This window comes from Pan troglodytes, chromosome 2 (assembly GCF_028858775.2).
Source record: "Pan troglodytes isolate AG18354 chromosome 2, NHGRI_mPanTro3-v2.0_pri, whole genome shotgun sequence".
Classification (NCBI taxonomy): domain Eukaryota; kingdom Metazoa; phylum Chordata; class Mammalia; order Primates; family Hominidae; genus Pan; species Pan troglodytes.
The window spans coordinates 114,314,689-114,334,113 of record NC_086015.1 but is presented as its reverse complement, the minus strand read 5'-3'; the positions used below and the strand labels follow the sequence as shown (position 1 = coordinate 114,334,113).

The window sequence follows — 19,425 nt, the reverse complement described above, 5'->3', positions numbered from 1 at the left end:
TTTCTCAAAACAGCTATTTTGAATTCTCTGTGTGAAAGGTCACATATCTCTCTCTCCAGGATTGGTCCTTGGTGCCTTATTTAGTTTATTTGGTGAGGTCATGTTTCCTGGATGGTCTTGATACTTGTGGATGCTTGTCAGTTTCTGGGCATTGAAGAGTTAGGTATTTATTGTAGTCTTCACTGCCTGAGTTTGTTTGTACTTGTCCTTCTTGGGAAAGCTTTCCAAGAATTTAAAGGGACTTGGGTGTTGTGTTCTAAGTCTTTGGTCACTGTATTAGGGGCACCCTAAGCCCAGTAATACTGTGGTTATTGGGGACTTCTAGAAGTACTCCCTTGTTGGTCTTGAGTAAGAGCTGGCAGAATTCTCTGGATTAGCAGGCTGAGACTTTTGTTCTCTTCCCTTACTTTTCTCCAAAAGGAGTCTCATTCTCTGTGCTGAACTCCCTGGAGCTGGAGGAGGGGTGACATAAGCACCTCTGTGGCCAACACCACTAGGCCTCTGCTGGGTCAGATCTGAAGCCAACACAGCACTGGGTCTTGCCCGAGGCTGGTGGTGACCACTGTCTGGCTACTGCCTATGTTTACTAAAGGCCCATGGGCTCTACAACCAGCAAGTGCGGAATCTAGGGAAGGCTTGTGTCCTTCTCTTCAGCGTGGAGAGTTCCTCTGGACCATGGGAAGTTCCAGAGATGCTGTCTGGGACCCAGGGGCTGGAGTTGAGACTCTGAGGACTACCTGGTGCCCTATTCTACTGTGGCTAAATTGGTATCCAAGTTATAAAACAAAATCCTCTTTACTCTCCACTCTCCTCTCCTGAAGCAGAAAGAAGGATTCTCCCTTGGAGCTGCAAGCTGAACTGCCTAAAGTTGAGGAAGGGTATCAGAAGCACTCCCTTGGCTTCCCTTGCTCGTGTCTCACTAGGTAATGTGCATCCCAATTCCACTGGCTCTGAACCCAGCACAATACCAAGACTTGCCCAGGAATTGCAGTTCTTGTAGCCCAGACTGCTTTCAAGTTTATTTGGGACCCTAGAGCACTTTAGCACGTGGCACTGGGGCTTCCCAGAACTCCAGTTCTCACTGGTGGCATGGACAACTTGCCTTTGGCCAGGGCTGGTTTAAATGCCCCCTCCATGGGGCATTTAGTGTGAATAGTTGTTCAATATTGTGTCACTGTGTGGGGAATGATTGCTGGAGGCTTCTGTTCAGCTATCTTGCTCTGCCCCCTCTACATATATTGTTTAATTCTGACTTCCATTACTAGAATGGAAATTCCATATCATAGGTAAGAATCTTGGTGTTGTGATCTGATATAGTCCAACAGCCCAGGGCAGTGCCTAGAACATGGTAAACACTCAACATTATTTGTTAAATGAATAAATCAATTTAAAAAGAAGGTTTCTACACATGCAAAGGAGAGACACAGTAAAGGGACGTCCCTAGTAGGATACTCTATCTGGGAAAATGTAAGCGTTTTAATCAGAATCTTTTGAAGATGTTGTCCCCTCTTTGTTGGCCATCTTCATAGGAGTGACTTTTGAATCTTTAAGGCACATAGGTCCATCCTACATATCTCTTCTAATGGTTTGGTTTACCCAAGCAAGCCTATCTTGATGTTACACAAAAGCTACTTCGTAACTAAAATCTCTCTAGATTAGAGATTTTCATAGTCCAGTGCCAAATCATCACAGTTTTTGTTGGTCTAAGGAATTTTTCTGGACAAAATTCTTGACTGTCAATACTGAGTGATCAGGACCCTGAGTTATGCAGGCCTGACTATGCGAAGCTAGAGGAAACACTTCTCACACTCATCTTTTAGAGCTTACCAGCAGGGTATTTGGCCTAAAGCAATAATTTTTTTTTCTAAGTCCTTTGAGGAAAAATCCAGAGAAAGTTCTGTAGGCAAAGACACTGTTGTTCCTCATTTTCTTTCAATTCACTGTGAATATTAAAGTCTGATTTAAAAATTTTATAAGAAAGTTTTAAGAATGTTTTATTTTAGATAATAATGAAAAACTGGAGGTTCCACTTCTGCTTAAGGATGTAGAAAAATGCAAAAAAAAAATGTTGCCCCCATACTAACAAGAAGAAAAGTCCAGATATAATCTAAAAAAAATCTTTTCTTAAACTCATCGTATAACTGAAGTTGCAAAACAGTTAAGGGAATTGAATCCCAATAAGTATCAAGCCCCTCTGTGCAGGGATAGGGCACATGATCTGTTTCATCTTTAGCACAGTATGGGAGGAAGAGGTGGCTTCCATGAAAGCAGGGAAGAGAGCAGCTAAAATTTCAACACATTTCTAAATGCCAAGTGTGGGCTAGCATATCAATTTAGAATAACTGGGAGCTCCATTCACAGTCATTTACAAAATCTTCTCCATGGGCTTACACTGGATGCTCACAAGAAAGATTGGAGGTCAAGGAAAAAGAACAATAATAACTGTTCTTGGAGCTGCCAGAAACAAGAGGAGGTTTGTTTGCAAGGAGATAGAGGCAGGCATGCTAAGAGGGCCCTGTTTCCAAGGCCCAGGTGCACAGATTCTGCCTAGCACTAAGGCTAGACCAGAAGAACGGGGCATTACTACAGTTCCCAGCATTAGCTTAGCACCAAATAATAAGCAATAAAAGTCTACTGCTGAGGGAGGGGGCAAGCATATGGAGAGACATGCCCTCTGAGGCATGTGTGTTCAGGGTCTGATGAAATCTAGTGGTAGAGCAGGGACACTTAGAAGAGCCCTTCAGCACTTCCATGCCCCACACTACACGCAAACCCATCACTGGAGAAATATGAAGATTGGTGTGCTGAGAAAATGACAGCAACAACAATATTCAAACAGGGCTTTTAGATTGGTTGCAGAAGAGTTAAGAAAACATAAATCTGATGGTATAATTTTTCAATATTTTCCACATTACATCTGGATCAAGGCTTTTGATCTTAAAAAAAAAAATCAGTGTTTGTGTTTGAGATTTTTGGTAACTCCACTGTTGGCAGTGGAGGCCCTCCTATAGGAGGTAACTAGGAAAACAGTAGGTTCAGGGGAGGAGGAATTAAGAAATTATCCTTCTGCACTCATCTCTTTGGTCCTCAGTTATATCAATCTTCAGCATTCTATGGTTCTAAATCAAATGTTAAGGGAAGAATCTAATTTTTGGAGTCCCATGCCTGCTTTCACCTGTTGCTGCAGTTGTCGTGGTTTGATTTGGTATCTACTGCCTGGTCCTTGCACCAATATTCATGATATTGAAGCCAGACTAATGGCTATGGCCAAGGTGAATTATAAGATAATTCATTTGTCATCATTTCCAGTGGAATGATTTTTTTCAAATATTACGTGCTGGAAAACATGTACAGGCAAATTTGGCTTTATAAAACTTCTGCTAAGGAAATCAATATAACATAGACAATGTTAAATGTTAAGGTTATTTTTTAAAGCAATATTTCCCTAGATTTTCCAGCACATTCTCTAGCAATTCTTCTATAAATTCTGTAAATATTCATAAAAGGCTGTAAATAGTTGAAGAGATAATTCATTTTTCAAGGTTAAATTTACTTAGAATGCCTCCTTCTTAGAAAGCTCTGCACTTAATATTCTGCATGTAAACATAATAGCACAGTTAGGAAACAGAAACTCCAATATGTTGATTACAATATAATTCCCATCACTTCATATATGAATTGCCCAAGATTTCAACTTCAACTTTAAATATAACATATTTAATATATAAAAGAGAGAGAGGAAGAAAACAGTAACAACATTTACTCATACTGTTCTTCAGAATTTCAAATGAAAATTTGTTGATTACTAAATCAAAGTTGGAATTCAAGATTACACTGAATGTGTACAGACACAATTTTTCTAAAAAAAGCAACAACCACCAAAAATAACTGTTTTGTATTTAAATAATGAGTTAAAAGCAACTGACAAATTTGGTTTGTTTATAAATTATAACATAGGCCTGTTATGGGAAAAGCAGAAAAAATACCTCTATCTTAAATCAATTTGCTTCCTATTCTGAAGAAGCTGGAAAAAACACAACACAAGCAAATTAACATTTCTTTTGCTTGTGGTAATGATAGTCCTAAAAATAAAGTCAACTCTACATATATTAGAACTTTAGTACAAGAATATGATGATTTGTCAGTGTTACAGAAGGTAGTCAGAAGAATAAAAGAAAAGAAAACCCATGGCATCCATCCTCCTAGCCTATCTTCAGACATCAGTTTTCACCAAATGAAAATTGGTTGGGAGTATACACTCTGTTTTTCTCATGTCCTTAGGGCAAGGCCGATCTTTTTCAATGTCTATATACCGACATAAGCAAAAATGTACAAATATATGGATATACAATATTTACATATTTATTTTTTTGCTTCCTAAAATAGTCTTTGATCTTCTTGTTAAGGTATTTTAACCTGTAGAAAAATGTAGTAGACACTTGATTTGCTGAGGCCCACACAGTGCTTTAGAGCTAGGTCTTGTTATAAAAGCCATTTTCTTCAATAGCTAATTGTCACACAACTTCCGAATTACTAGAACTTCAACTTTATTCCAGTGTAATTTGAACATCTAGCAGATTGTATAAATCTTATCTTGTTTTTTTTTCCATGCTCTCTTTTTTTTTAAGTACAGGAGCAATACATGTTCATTATATATAATTCAAATATTACAGAATTTGTCTCCTATATGCTTTCCCAAAGATATTAATAGTTTACACCAGTGGACTTTTAATTTTGTAGCTTAAAGCAATGTGATGATAGTCTGGGATATGGAGAGAGATGATATTCATAGACAATTAGAATATTTGTTAGGTTTTTAAGATGCAACCACAATGTATGTGGCTCTAAAGTTAAATATCTATCTTCTGACCCTTCTTAGACCATATTTTGAGTATATTCTTTCCTTACAAATTATGATATGGCTATTTTCAATCCAGTGCAAAGAATAGCTTCAGGCTGAGCTCAAAATTTCAATGATGCTATTAGTAGTTTTCCCAAAGGAATCCATTTTGTTTGAATTTAGATCTTCGCTCACCTAAAAATATCTTTACTTTACTTTCCAAATGATGAAAAAATATATAGGCCAAAAAGAAAACACTGGAACTGAAGGAGTTTTGGCTTAGTATCATTCGTTTAAAATTTACTAAAGTTTATTTAAATTAATTATATTTAGTAATTTTATTATACTACTTATGTACAGTAATACCTTACCTACTTATAACTTTGCCAGTAACCTCACCTCCCCAGAATGTAGACTGAAACAAAAAATAAAACCAAAATGTATGACATGAACTAAAGCTCTTGTGCGAAGAACTAAAGTTTTCTTGTGGGAAGGTTTTAAATTAAATTTCCTTAATTTATATACCATTATTCAGATTTTCTTTCTTTCTTTCTTTTTTTTTTTTTTTTTTTTTTTTTTGAGACAGAGTCTCACTCTGTCGCCCAGGCTGGAGTGCAGTGGTGCAATCTTGGCTCACTGCAACCTCTGCCTCCCGGGTTCAAGCAATTCTCTGCCTCAGCCTCTTGAGTAGCTAGGATTACAGGCACCCGCCACCACGCCCAGCTAATTTTTGTATTTTTAGTAGAGACAGGGTTTCACCATCTTGGCCAGGCTTGTCTTGAACTCCTGACCTTGTGATCCACCCACCTCAGCCTCCCAAAGTGCTGGGATTACAGACGTGAGCCACCATGCCCGGCCCTCTTTTTTCTTTCTTTTGAGACAGGTTCTCACTCTGCCACCCAGGCTGGAGTGCAGTGGCATGATTACTGCTCAATGTAGCCTCAACCTGCTGGGCTCAAGGGATCTTCCCACCTCAGCCTCCTGAGTAGCTGGGATTCCCGTTGCCTACCACCACACCTGGCAAATTTTTGTATTTTTTTTAGAGATGGGTTCTCACTATGTTGCCCAGCCTGGTGTCAAACTCCTGGGCTCAAGCGATCCTCTTGCTTCAGTCTCCCAAAGTGTTGGGATTACAGGTGTGAGCTACAGCACCTAGCCAGATTTTCTTTTTTTTTTTTTTGTATTAGTTTGGACTATTTGTCTTTCAAGAAATTAGTTCATTTCAATGATGTTATCGAAATTATTGACATAAAGTTATTCATATTTCTGTCTTTTTTTTTTTTTTGAGACATGGTCTCATTCTCACACCCAGGCTGGGGAGCAGTGGTGCAATCATATCTAACTGTAACCTTGAACTCCTGGGTTCAAGCAATCCTCCCACATCAGCCTCCTGAGTAGCTAGTACTACAGGCACCTGCCACCATACCCAGCTAATGTTTTTATTTTTTTGTAGCTATAGGGTCTTTCTATGTTGCTCAGGCTAGTCTCAGACGCCTAGCTTCGAGGGATTCTGCTGCACCCGCTTCCCAAAGAACTGGGATTACAGGCATGATCTACTACACCTAGCCTATAATATTTCTTTATTATATTTTTTATATCTGAGTTACCCCATGAGATATCCCCTAATATACACTTAATATACTCTTATATTTTGATATGGGTAATTAGTGTTTTCTATTTTTTTCTTAATCAGTCTAACTAGAGATTTATTGGTTTTATTAATCCTGACAAAGAACCAAATTTGTTTTTGTTGAATTCATTTTTTAAAAATTGATTTCTCCCTGGTTTTTATTATGTTCTTTCTTCTACCCACATTAAATTCAATTTGTTCTTTAGCTCCTTAAGGTAGAAGCATAAATAATGAATTTTAAAACATCTTTCTTTTCTAATATAAATATTCAAGGCTATTATTTTTTCTCCAAGCCCTGGTTTAATTATATTTCATACATTTGTGTATATTTTGTTTTCATTATCATTTAATTCAAAATGTAAAAAATTGCTGTTATAATTTCTTCTTTGCCCTAAAGCTTATTTAGAATTATGTTGTGTAATTTATAAGCATATGCATCTACTTAAAGCATCTTAATTTTTTTCTTCTAATTTAATTCTACTGTAGCCAGAGAATATGATGTGTATTGTTCTGATTCTTTGAAATGTATTTCTGTAAGGTCAAGTATATTCCTTGTCTTAGTAAATATTCCATCTGTATTTGTAAAGAATTTGTATCCTCCCGTTTTTGAATGTAGTATTCTATAAAATCAATTAGTTTAAGTTGGTAGCTACTGTTGTTCAAATCTTCCATACACTTTACACTTTCTTTTTGCCAATCTTGTTTTCCTGTCAATGCCTTAGGAGAAGTTTTAGAACCTCCCACTCTAATTTAGCTATTTCTATTTCACTGTTTTGATTTTTGCTTTATTTTGAAACTTTGTTACTAGGTACATACACATTAACAATCGTTATGTCTTTTTGGTAAATTAATTCCTTCTTAATTATCAAATGTCCCTCTATATCTCTACTACTTTTTGTCTCAATGTCTATTTTGTCTGCTATTAATATAGTCACTTAAACAGCAGCTTGTCACATTTTCATGTTTTTTTCCTCCTTATTCTTTTACTTTTAACCCTCTATGTCAACTTATTTCAGTGACATTTCCTTTAAACAGAATGTATTTTTATCTCACTTTTTAAATCCAGTTGACAATCTCTGCTTTTAAATTTGTATGTTCAGTGCTACTACATTTAACATGTTTATTGATATTGATAGATATGGATATTATAACATTTAACTATGCCACTTCTCTTTTTATTTTGTATTTGTCCCATTTGTTCTTTGTTCATTTTTTCCTTCCCTCTCTTTTTTAGACTAATTCATATTTATAAGTATTTCATTTTATCTCATTTCTTGGCTATGTAGTTTTGATATAACTCTTTGGTTTCTTGTTTGTGTGTGGTCTCTGCAAGATTTGCTATATGCATCCATAACTTATAACAGTCTACCTGGAATTAATATGCTATCATAGGATGCATAATTTAAGACTCTTAGAATATACTTACATTTATCCTCTTCTAGATTATTGTGTCATTGCTGTTATTCATTTTACTTGTACTTTTATATTTCCTACAATTAATTTTAATTATATTTTATTTTAAAAAGTAAATTTTCTTTTAAAGATATTGAGAAACAGGAAGAAAATGTTTTCTATTTACCTGCATATTTACCATTTCTAGTGCTCTCATTCCTTGGTATAAGTCTGAGTTTTTATCTAGTCTCATTTCACTTCAGACTAAAGAACTTCTTTTAAGATTTCTTGTAGTACAGATTTACTGATTTAAAAAATTTATCCCTTTCTTTTCATGCCCATAACCATGGCCACACCTCCAGGGTCATTAGATCCTGCATTACCAGGAATCCTTCAGTTGGCCCCTAACTTGTCCTTTTATCACTAATGTCATTTTCTTGGTATCTACTCTTCACATTTCTGCCAGAATCATCCTTCCAAAATGTGAGTCTGATCCTATAAGTTTCTCCTTAAAATCTCCAATGGCTTCCAATAGTCTTCATGGTAAATGTCAAACTCCTAATTTTGGCATTCAAAATTCTTTATTTTCTAGTCTATGCCTACTTCTCCACTACTATCTCTTGTAATTCTATGACCTGTACTCCATTAAAGTGCCAAACCAACCCCTTGAGTTTCTAGAATTCCAGCTGTAACTTGTTTTTAGTTATGTAATTTTAGCAACAATGAAGACAACCATTTTGTTGTATACAATAGAAGAAAACAAGAAAACCTTAGGTTATCAGGCAAAATTACATGGTACTGTCTAAAATACAGAGCAGAAGGGAACAGAGATTTCTTGCAAAGAAATCTGTCAAAATTTCTCTTCACTTAAATTATCTCTTTTAAGACAGGTAGGTTCTGCCATTTTGAGTAAGGATCAACAAGTCTTCACCCATTGTTAACTCTTACCTCTGTTACAAAAGTTAATAATAGTCTCCATTTGTTATTTGCCATGATTTGGTACCTTTATATATATCAGTAAACTGAGAAGTGAAGCAATTTGCCTCAGGTAAAACAGAGCTGGTAGACAGTATTTAACCTCGGCCCTGTAGGACTATAAACCCTATAAGTTATCCTACTAAACACTCTGGAGTACCAGAATCCCTTCTGTTTTCATGCAGTAGACTATTGTTAACCTAGATAGTTGTCAAAACTATCCTACTTTTGTTAATAACCATGGATCATAAACACAGAACCTAATGTAAGAATTGTTGCTACCTGTTTAGTTTTTTTACTAGTGAATAACTCCATCAATATTCCAGTTTTCTTATTTGTAACATTTTATTCATAATCATTCCTTACAGGAGAGAATAAAAATTATTTGCAAGATATTATAAGATATTTCTAATACAAACAAATGCCTTATAAGCCCCTTTGAGTTGCTTGAAGAAATGTGTAATATGAAGACAAGTTTTTAGTGGTTGAAATGTATTTTCCACAAGTCTCACCAGTTGTTTTAAACACAATCTCATGGTAACAGTTTGTTCATCCAAGATTAACATAAGCCAATATACACATTTGTAGAAAAATGTAACCCAATTACTTTGAGGAACACTGACATATTTTAGATCAAAATGCCAAAAAAATGAACTTTCTTAATAATTAGTTTCAAAAATGACATTTTTAAGATAAAAACTGTTCTGAAAAACACCTCTATGCCCTTATGTTACATCTATTTTACCAGATATTGAGTAACATAAGTGGGCAAAAATAACAAGAGCAATTCATCTCGATAGTTATAGCTCACATTTTTTTTCTTGTTGACATATGAGGTAAATTGCCTTAAAGGTCATTAACCACGTGTTCTGCAGATAAATCTCACAACTGTTGCTGTTTATCTTGGCAACACTGAAAAATATTAGAAAGTTTTGATTAAAATTCTAAGTTTCTGTAAAGCCCTAAAACTTTAAAATTTTAAGCTATGAAAGGATTTATTCAAGTTTTTATGTTGTAAAATCAAACAATAGCAACTTCTGGCTCTTTTACCCACTCAAATACAAGTATCCCTTTCTTGTTCTCGAGAAACATCTAAAGATATATAATGGCTAAGAATTCAATATGCATATGTGATATTTATTAGAACTTTGGGAAAAAGCCTTGAGAAATATACCCATTATATTACTTTACTTTGTTATTCAGAAGATTAAAGCAAAATTAACAAACTATAAGGCTAGATGAGTAAATTTTAACTAAACATTTTGGAGATGAACACTAGGCAAGAACTCGCTAAAAATTATCATAATTTCAGATGTTGACTGCATGAAAAAAATTATAGCAAATGAATTAAAGCATTTTAGAAGTTATGAGAGCTGATAGGTAGAAGGAAATTTAGAATAGATCAATTCTAGACTTAAATCATATGTGTAAAATGTATTAGAATTTGAAGTTCTTATTTCATCACAACTTGGTGTAATCTTTCATACACATAGTTCTTTAGCTCCCTGGGCCTGGAACACAGTCTCAATTCTTCCTAAATTTTTAGAGCCTACTGATTCTTCAACATCGAGGTCACATATCACTCAATCCTTCATCTGAACAGTCATATTATTTCTTGTCTAGACCATTCATTTGGACTACCTGGGGTTACTTCTGAACTATTATTTAAGAGTCTAATTTAATTCTTCAGGTTTTCATGCAGAAAGCAAATCCTTTACTTATTGCTATGCCTCCTATCACCTAACCTAGTATAGAAACTTTAAAATTCACTGAAGCCTGTCAGGTAAACATGGCTGATTAAACAAATGTGTTAATCTCTGCTCCCTCTCAAATTTCCAGCAAAATTACAAGAAGGTATAGAAAATATACTGATTCATCCATGACAAGACAATGAAAATTGAAGAGAAGACTGCAACAGGCAAGAAAGAGAAAAGTTAGAGAGGAATATGACAAGAGGATGAAAGAAACAATAAGGCACAGGAAAATGAATCTTAAAAGCAGGCAGAAGGAGATAAGGTGCAAACCTATTGATGTGTCAAACCATGGAAATATTGAGATATTAGAGGTACCAGTTATCAAGAAGGAGGGGTATGATGGGGATTAAAAACAAAGGAATTGGTTTGAAATATACATAGATTTAAGATATGAATTAAAATTAGGCAGACATCCAGGCCTTCACCCCTATCTGAGAAGCATGTGCCCATCCTTCTGCCACCTCCAAAGGAAATGAAAGGTTTGATTTCACAGAAATGTCACCATAAGGGCTAGACTTGTGGTTAGCAGTCACAAAGGGTAAGTTGTCTAAATCAAATCAGAATAGATTAAGTGAAAGTGTACAATATATGATGAGAACACATCTTTCCCCCTTTTCCTGCACAGCTCTCAGAAAAATCAGCAGTCACCTCCTTCCTGAGGCAGGAACCTGGAGGGTACTTTTCTGAGGATATTGAAGAGCCAAAGTGAAACTAACCACAGATATTGACATGTTGTATACCCTAAAAAAGGAGCTAGCTGGCCAATCTGCACAGTGAAGTAAATATTCTTAAAAGACTCACCCACGTATGGAGTTTCCTATAAGCTTTATTGTATATCACTTTCAAATATGAATAAATCATCAAGGATAACCTGACATTTGAGGAACTCCTCCCAACAAGAAAGAAGATAAAACAAAGAAAAAGAAATTGACAAAAATAGAAGCAATACAAGAATCAGAGAAAAACTAAAAACAAATTATGATTCTCATTCTCAGAAAAAAATGAAATGATGTCATTTTCATTAAAGAACTAGATGCTAAAAAGGTAAATTACTGAAAATTAAGAATGAAGTTGGAGAAAATAAAACATGATACCTGAAATAATAAAAAAAATCAATATGCTACTTGGAAGTTAAATCAAGGAAATTTCTTAGAAAATAGAATGAAAAGGTAAAAAGGAGAGAAAAGCTTAGAAAAATCGAAGATCAATCCAGTAGTTTTTATAGTGGATGAGAACACATCCCCCATCTATTATAGATGACTAATAGATGATCTATAAAGAGACAATAAATAAAATGGGAAAAAAACTCAAGAAAATAATACAAGAAAATTTCCATTAATAAAAGGCATGAATCTCGAGATTGAAAGGGACTTCTGAGGGATTAGAATAATTAATTTACAAAAACAAAAAGCAGAAGAAAAAAAAGTAAAATAGACCCAAACCAAGGTATGCCCTCATGAAATTCATACCAGCAGGATAATGAGACAATCCTAAAATTATTCACAGAATGAAACAGATTGCATATAAAAGATTGGGATTAAGAATGCCATCATATTTTTCCACAGCCATCATCAGAAGGAATTCCTTAAAAACTCTGATAAAAACAATTTTCATTCCCCAGACTCAATCTACAAACAAATTATAAAGAAATTGTGAGAACACCATAATGTCTAAAAACGTTTACTCTCCTACCCTATTTTTTAGGTGGTTACTCTAAAATGAGGGGTTAATTCCAAAACCACAACCACCAAACAAAAACAAGACAAAATCTGGAAATAGGAGATTCAACACTAGAGAGGTGAAAGCACTTTCCATGATGATGGCAAAGAAAAGTGCCAGGATGAGAGCTTTTGTGCTTCAAACTTAGCAACAAGCTAAGAGAAGGTAGAGTGACTTTGGAAAAGCATAGAACTCATGGATATTTTAAAAAATAAATGTGACTATATGGAAAAGTGAAACAAGAAATTGTTGGAAGCTGCAAGTAAAGTTATAAATGGACGAAAAAACGTTAAAGATGCACAAAAAAAAAGGAAGAAACTGTTAACTTTAGGGAAAACTGAAATTAAGAAAGAAAATGTAACAGTACATGGTCTTGCAGAAAACAATGTAGATACTAAATACCAACTTTATAAAAAATATATTTTTAATGGTATTAGGTGGAGAAACAGAAAGCAGAGTAAGACTGCTATAGTCTTCAAATACGATAAAATCAGAAGCCTAACTTGATAAATCAGGACATACCAGATTAGGCATATTATTTTTTAACATGAAGTTAAATGTCAGAAAAAAGATCCACAACCTTGTAAGTGACTGTATGGTAGGATAAGTTAGAGGCAGGGGACTGCTGTTTCCATTACAAGCCTTTAAATTCTGTGCATATATTACTCTGATAAATATAAGAATTAGAAATTAATTATTAAATATTGGGATTTAACTTATTTACAATAAGAAGGTTCATTCTATTTTACCGTGTTGCCTATGGTGTCCAAAGGTCTCTGGTTCCCTAAAGGAGGGGCAAGGAAAAGAGAGGCACCTATTTCTCCTTTCACCCTGATATATTGCTTGGAGTGTAAACTGCAGGCCTCCACACTACCTCCATACCATGATCTCAAACATCAGCCCAGAGAGAGGGCCCTTTCTCCTTCCAAATATTCTTTAAAAAGGCCACACTGATGTTCTCAGAGGCAAGGCTCAGGATCCCTGTAAGGAACAATCTTCATTTTCAGCTCCTCTAGTTTCCCGGAGGAAGACTTTTCTTGTAAAACTTACGGTATCCTTTACCTCTCACTGGCTCCTCCCTGAGCAAGGAAGAAGGACTCGATCATATTAAGGGATAGGAGAGGAGGAACTGGGCATGCCTGTTTCTGCTCCTTCCAGTCATCTTGGAAGTGCGCACTTCTAAGGATGTGCAAACCGAAGCCTGCTCCCCTGTGTTGTACCAGGTATCGTCTCTTACCCGAAGGCTCTGAATGGGGAAGTCTAGCCGTCTATCCAGTGCTGCCAGTGACTGCGTGGGGTTAGTCTGCTCATTTCTGCAGTTCACAATTAGGAAGTCCATTACTGCCCCATACCTCTACTGGAGCTTTCAATAGTAGTAAAGGTAATGTTTTGGTTCCATTAGCCAACTATCCAATTGTCCGTAGTTATTATTTACGGGGCCAGATCTAATTCAACATTAACTCTGTCAAATATCTGACTGTGGTGTCTTTGTGTTTCTTGGTTCTCCTGTGGGATTTTCTGTGGTCAACTTGGTGGCAGTGTATAAATACCATTCTAGTAAATTTTAAATGCTATGGTCTTATGTAAAATTTCTTTGCATTATTGGGGTTGTAAAGTCAGCTACTTAATGGAAAAAATGAAGAAATTAAGTTAAATTTTCTTTATTTGCAAGCAACCAACGTTGAAAATGTAAATAAAAGCTGTCAGTTGAAAGATAGAATAACATTTACATTCTCCTCCTGGGAAAACATGAAAATTAGAAATTTGAGGATTCAGTTAAGGGAAAAGATAATGAAAATGTCATATATTTTCATATTGTATCCCAAGAGAAGTTGGGATTGTAATATTTCATATTGTATCCAAGAGAAGTTGGTCATCTTAAATTAGGTAACTGATTTATATAACAAACATACTTTGTAACATAGAATTATTGAGCATCTCCTGTGTGCCAGGCATCTTCTGTGTACCAGGCACTGTTTTAATGTTAATGATACAAAATTTGATGGTGATGATACAATAGTGAACAAACAGACAAAAATCCCTGCCCTTGTGGAGATTACTTTCTGATGGAGATTACTTTTTAAGAGAATAAACCATAAGTAGGTTAAACATATGGTATGTTAGAAAATAATGAATGTTATGGAGCAAAAATAATTTATCTAATTTTGGTCATTGTAGAAAATAAAATAAGTAGAGGTTCCTCTTCAAAGGGACTTTCCTCCCAGTCTAATTGAGAATAGATAGTAACCTCTCTTAGAAGCAAAATTTACTCAAAGAATTGTGCTAATATTCTTAAACATCTGCTAGCTGTAATAAAGAAACCAATATACTCTGTATTCTTAGCTCCCACATTTTAGCCTAGATATTTGCCCTGGCATCCCTGAACCAATCCAAGCAAGCATTAGGTCATAGCCTATTCCTCTTCCTTATTTGGAAGTGCTTTTGCCTCTCTCAGCATTCCACAAGTTACTTCCTCTCTTCCTTTGTTCTCCTCTGCCTTTGCCTCTTTTGGGAAGTTCTAAGTTGCTAGCCAGTTGGGTCGAGTACAGAATGTAAGGTCCCGTTCCAGCCAATGGAAATTGGACACAGCAGTAGGGTGGGCATGTCAGGTTATAAATGACCCTGTCTCCTTTGTTCGTGTGTGCTTTCCTGGCAAGACTGCTAGTGAGCAGCACCCTTTCTGCAGAAAGTAAACTAGCTTTGCTGAGAGATTCTTTGTCTCAGTGTTGATTTTTGCAACACCGAGCACTAGTTGCCAACAATTTGGTGGCCTGTATGGGGAATAACATTCCCCTCTTGGACGGTCTTTGCCCCTCTCTCGTGGGGAGGCGCCCCACCACCTGTTGTTGCCGTGGCCCCAGCAGGAGAGCCAGGACCTACCTGGTGCGAGGAATATATTTGGAGTCTCAGCATCGGCGGGGAAAGAGAGAGGCTTGTGGGACCGTGGTGACCAGGTGACTCTGTGCGTGGGCCAAGGTAGGAAAAGCCGCAAGAGGGCGGCAAAGTACTTCCTTGGTGGTCAGCTTTTGGAGGCTGAGTAATTGTGTGTATGTGTGAATGATTATCCGTGCTACCAGTCCTGCTGTTCGGCAGAATGTGTGAACACAGACGGAAAGAATGTAAGGGACCTCCAAAAGGGAGAGGGAGGAAGGTTAACCTCTTGGAAAAGAGAATCAGCGAGACATCTCTGGTTTGAGAGATTGAGTCTTTTAGCAAGCTTTTAAAGACTGGACAGGTGAGAAATCTCCAGTCTGAAGGATCTGGGGGATTGGGCCTCCCTGGGAGAAAGATAGGTAAGACATCCCTAGTATGTGGGATTGGACTTATCTAGGATCAAACATGGGAAAAGGCCCTTGGCAAGCCTCCAGAGGAAGGGAGGGTGAGAAGCCTCTAGTAGAAGAGGTTGAGCCCCCTTCTGTGCACCCAGGAGTGCTAGAAACCTCCAGCAAGGGGGGTTGAAAGCTCCAGGAAAAAGGCCTATTCTAGTTAGGCACCACCCCAAACCTGCAAGATAGGAAATGTTCCGAGTAAAACAGGGAAAATAAAGAGCTGCGTCTACAGCAGTATTAGTTGAAGAAGGTAGAAAATTAACCTTTTGGGGGGAAATTAATTGTAAGCATGCCCCACCAAGTTAGAGCTATTGTAAATCAAAAAGCAGGAAGGTAGCTTACTGACTCCAGAATCTTAAAATATAAGGCCGTTTTGCTAGGAAAAGATGATTTCATCTTGACTACTGATAATTCACTCAACCCAGCAGGTTTCTTGTCAGGAGACCCAAATCTTAAAAAAAAAAAAAAAAGAACACTTGTGTCTAGGTTTGATTGACTACCAAACAAAAGTCAGGCCAGATCTAGGAGAGGCCCCTTTTAAAACAGGGCAACACTCATTTATAGATGGTTCCTCCAAAATAGTCAAAGGAGAAAAACATAACAGGTTTTCAATCATTGGTGGAGAAACTCTTGAAGAAGTAGAGTCAGGAAGACTGCCGAATAATTAGTCTGCCCAAACCTGTGAACTGTTTGCATTCAGCCAAGCTTTGAAACACTTGCAGAACAAAGAAGGAACTGCTTATACTGATTCTAAGTATGCCTTTGGTGCAGCACATACAGTTAGAAAAATTTGGGCTGAGCAAGGTCTTATTAACAGTAAAGACCAAGATCTAGTCCACAAAGAACTAATTGTTTGTGTTCTAGACAATCTCCAGTTGCCAGAAGAGATAGCTATTGTACATGTCCCAGGGCATAAAAAGGACTTTTTTTTTTTTCACAAGTTGGGGAAATAACCAAATGACTTTGCAGATCAGATAGCCAAACAAACTGCTGTTTCTTCTGAAATGTCTTTCACTTAACTCCTTGCCTTCCTTCCCCTACTGTAGTCCCCATCTTCTCTTCCACTGAAAAAGAAAATCTAGTAAAAATAGGAGCTAAAGAGAACACAAAAGGAAAATGGATATTACCAGATCAAAGGGAGATATTATCCGAACCTCTCATAAGGGAGGTCTTAACTACGGTTCTCAGAGTTTATAAGTGTATTGGAATTTATACCCTAGCCAAACAGGTCACAGACAATTGTCTAACATGCAGGAAAACTAATAAACAAGCCCTAAGAAAATCACCCCTTGGAGGATGAGATCTGGAGCTAAGACCATTCCAAAGTGTTCAAGTTGATTACACCGAAGTGCCTCCAATCGGTCGCCTGAAGTATTTATTAGTAATAGTAGATCATCTCACTCACTGGATCGAAGCTATCTCCTTTCCAAATGGAACAGCTAATAATGTAATTAAAGCATTAATTGAGAATATACTGCCCCTTGTGTTAATAGAGAATATTAACTCAGACAATGGAAACCATTTTATGACACATATTATTAAGAAGCTGGCCCAAGTGCTAGACATAAAATGGGAATACCATATTCCCTGGCATCCCTGATCCTCCAGACGAGTAGAAAGAATGAATCAAACCCTTAAGAATAATCTGACTAAATTAATTCTAGAGACTCATTTACCATGGACCAAATGTCTTCCCATTGTCTTATTGAGGATCAGGACAGCTCCTCGAAAGGATATAGGCCTGTCTCCATATGAAATGTTATATGGATTGCCCTATTTACATTCCTAGCTAATGTTCCTATGTTTGAAACTAAGGATCAGTTCCTCAGAAATTACATACTTGGTCTCTCCTCTACCTTTTTTTCTCTTAAGGTCAAAGGTCTGTTAGCACAGGTGCCATCACTAGAATTTCCAGCACACCAGCACCAACCCAGGGACCATGTTCTCATCAAAGGGTGGAAGGAAGGGAAACTTGAGCCCACCTGAGTAGGCCCCTATCTTGTGCTCTTAACCACTGAGATTGCCGTCTGCACAGCTGAGAAATGATGGACCCACCATACTTCAGTCAAGGAATCATCTTCCTCATCAGAATCATGGGTTACTATACCAGGATCGAGTCCTACCAAGTTAAAATTAAAGAAAGCTTAATTTTCATAACCTTGTATATTGCTTCCTTTCCTTTCCTTATTCTGTTACTAGCTCCTTTGTTATTAATGTAACTAAGTCTGACTCACCTCAGACCATTGCTTTTGATGCTTGCTCCGTCATACCTTGTGGAGATGTGAAGGATCAATAATAGCTAGCCTTTTCACACAAATATTTATGCCCCAGCCCTCTAACTGACACAGTTACTCCTAGCACTCATCGTTGTGATCACCTGTAGCTGAGATGCCAATTTTCTGCTCCTACAGCCTGTCAACCTTGTAGTAGATGGGACTACGTCCTTTGGACTACTCAGGAGCAAGGTTGGACTTCTAAGGAAGAGGTTTGTGCAGATCTAAAACCCCTCATCTATTTCACTAAAGGGACTACCCCTTCTCAGTCTTTCTGTCTATCACCACCTCCACCTTAACTGACTCTAGACCTGCCCTTAGTTGCTTATATGGTATGGGGATTGATGTAAATGGGAAAGACCCCCTAGGCATTTTTAAGATATGCAATATTCCCCCATCTTCCCCTTCTTCAGTAGCTTCAGTTTTAGATCCCACACTGGTTGCTTCTACACCTAATAATAAAACCAGGGTGTCTATTATGAAGGTAAAAGATCTAAGACAAACCTTAGCCATTGAGACAGAATATCAAAATGCAAATGCCTGGCTGGAATGGAATAAATATCCCATTCACACTTTAAATAAGAGTGATTGTTACGCTTGTGCTCACGATAGGCCAGAGGCTCAGATTGTCACCTTTCCACTCGGATGGTCTCCTCATTGACCAGGTACAGACTGTATGGTGACTCTCTTTCAGAATCCCACTGCTTGGGATAATCCATCATGCTGAGCTCTCTCTGCTGTTTCCTGAAGTTCAACACCCTGTAGGTCAGCCCCCGAGGGCAATCCAACTTCCACCTCTAAATGCCAAGTTTACTTCGTGCCTCTCACAGCAAGGGGAAAATTTGATGTTCCTTGGAAGCATAAAAGGATGCAAGGAGCTCAAGCCTTTCCAGGAGCTTGCCCATCAGTCCACACTTAGCCATTGCCAAGCAGATGTATGGTGGTATTGTGGTAGACTTTTACTGGACACTCTGCCAAGTAACTGGAGCAGAACTTGTGCTCCAGTTCTGCTATCCCTTTCACCCTGGCATCTCGACAGTCTGGTAAAGTAAAAACAAAATGTCATAAGCCAAAAGAAACTCCTTATAAGTCCTTTGATTCTCAAGTTTATAAAGATGCTATTGGGGTTCCATGAGGAGTGCCAGATAAATTCAAAGCGCAAAATCAAACAGCTGCAGGATTTGAGTGTATGTTATTCTGGTGGGTAACTATTAATAAAAATGTAGACTGGATAAACTATATCTATTACAATCAGCAATGATTCGTAAATTACACTATGGATGCCATTAAAGGGATAGCTAAACAATTAGGACCTACCAGTCAGATGGCCTGGGAAAATGGAATATCCTTAGATATGATATTGGGGGAAAAAGGAGGTGTTTGTGTTATGATTGTGACCCAATGTTGTACCTTTATACCTAATAATACTACCCCTGACGGAACTATAACCAGAACACTGCAGAGATTAACAGCCCTATCCGATGAACTTGCCAAAAATTCTGAAATAAATGAT

General features: G+C 37.1%; 1 protein-coding gene across 18 annotated transcripts in view; it reads left to right on the top strand.

The window, feature by feature from the left end:
• The window catches only part of LOC460575 (uncharacterized), a 510,143-nt gene that overhangs the window by 80,764 nt on the left and 409,954 nt on the right, over positions 1–19,425 (top strand). For 3 of the 18 annotated variants that reach the window (XR_010155700.1, XM_063806961.1, XM_063806962.1), the window contains exon 1: positions 14,952–15,286. The exons of 14 other annotated variants lie outside the window; for them this stretch is intronic. The gene's annotated coding sequence lies outside the window, so the exon portion shown is untranslated. Of the gene's footprint in view, positions 1–14,842; positions 15,287–19,425 lie in introns of those variants that run through there. One more of the 18 variants, XM_016941625.4, reaches the window with a different exon arrangement.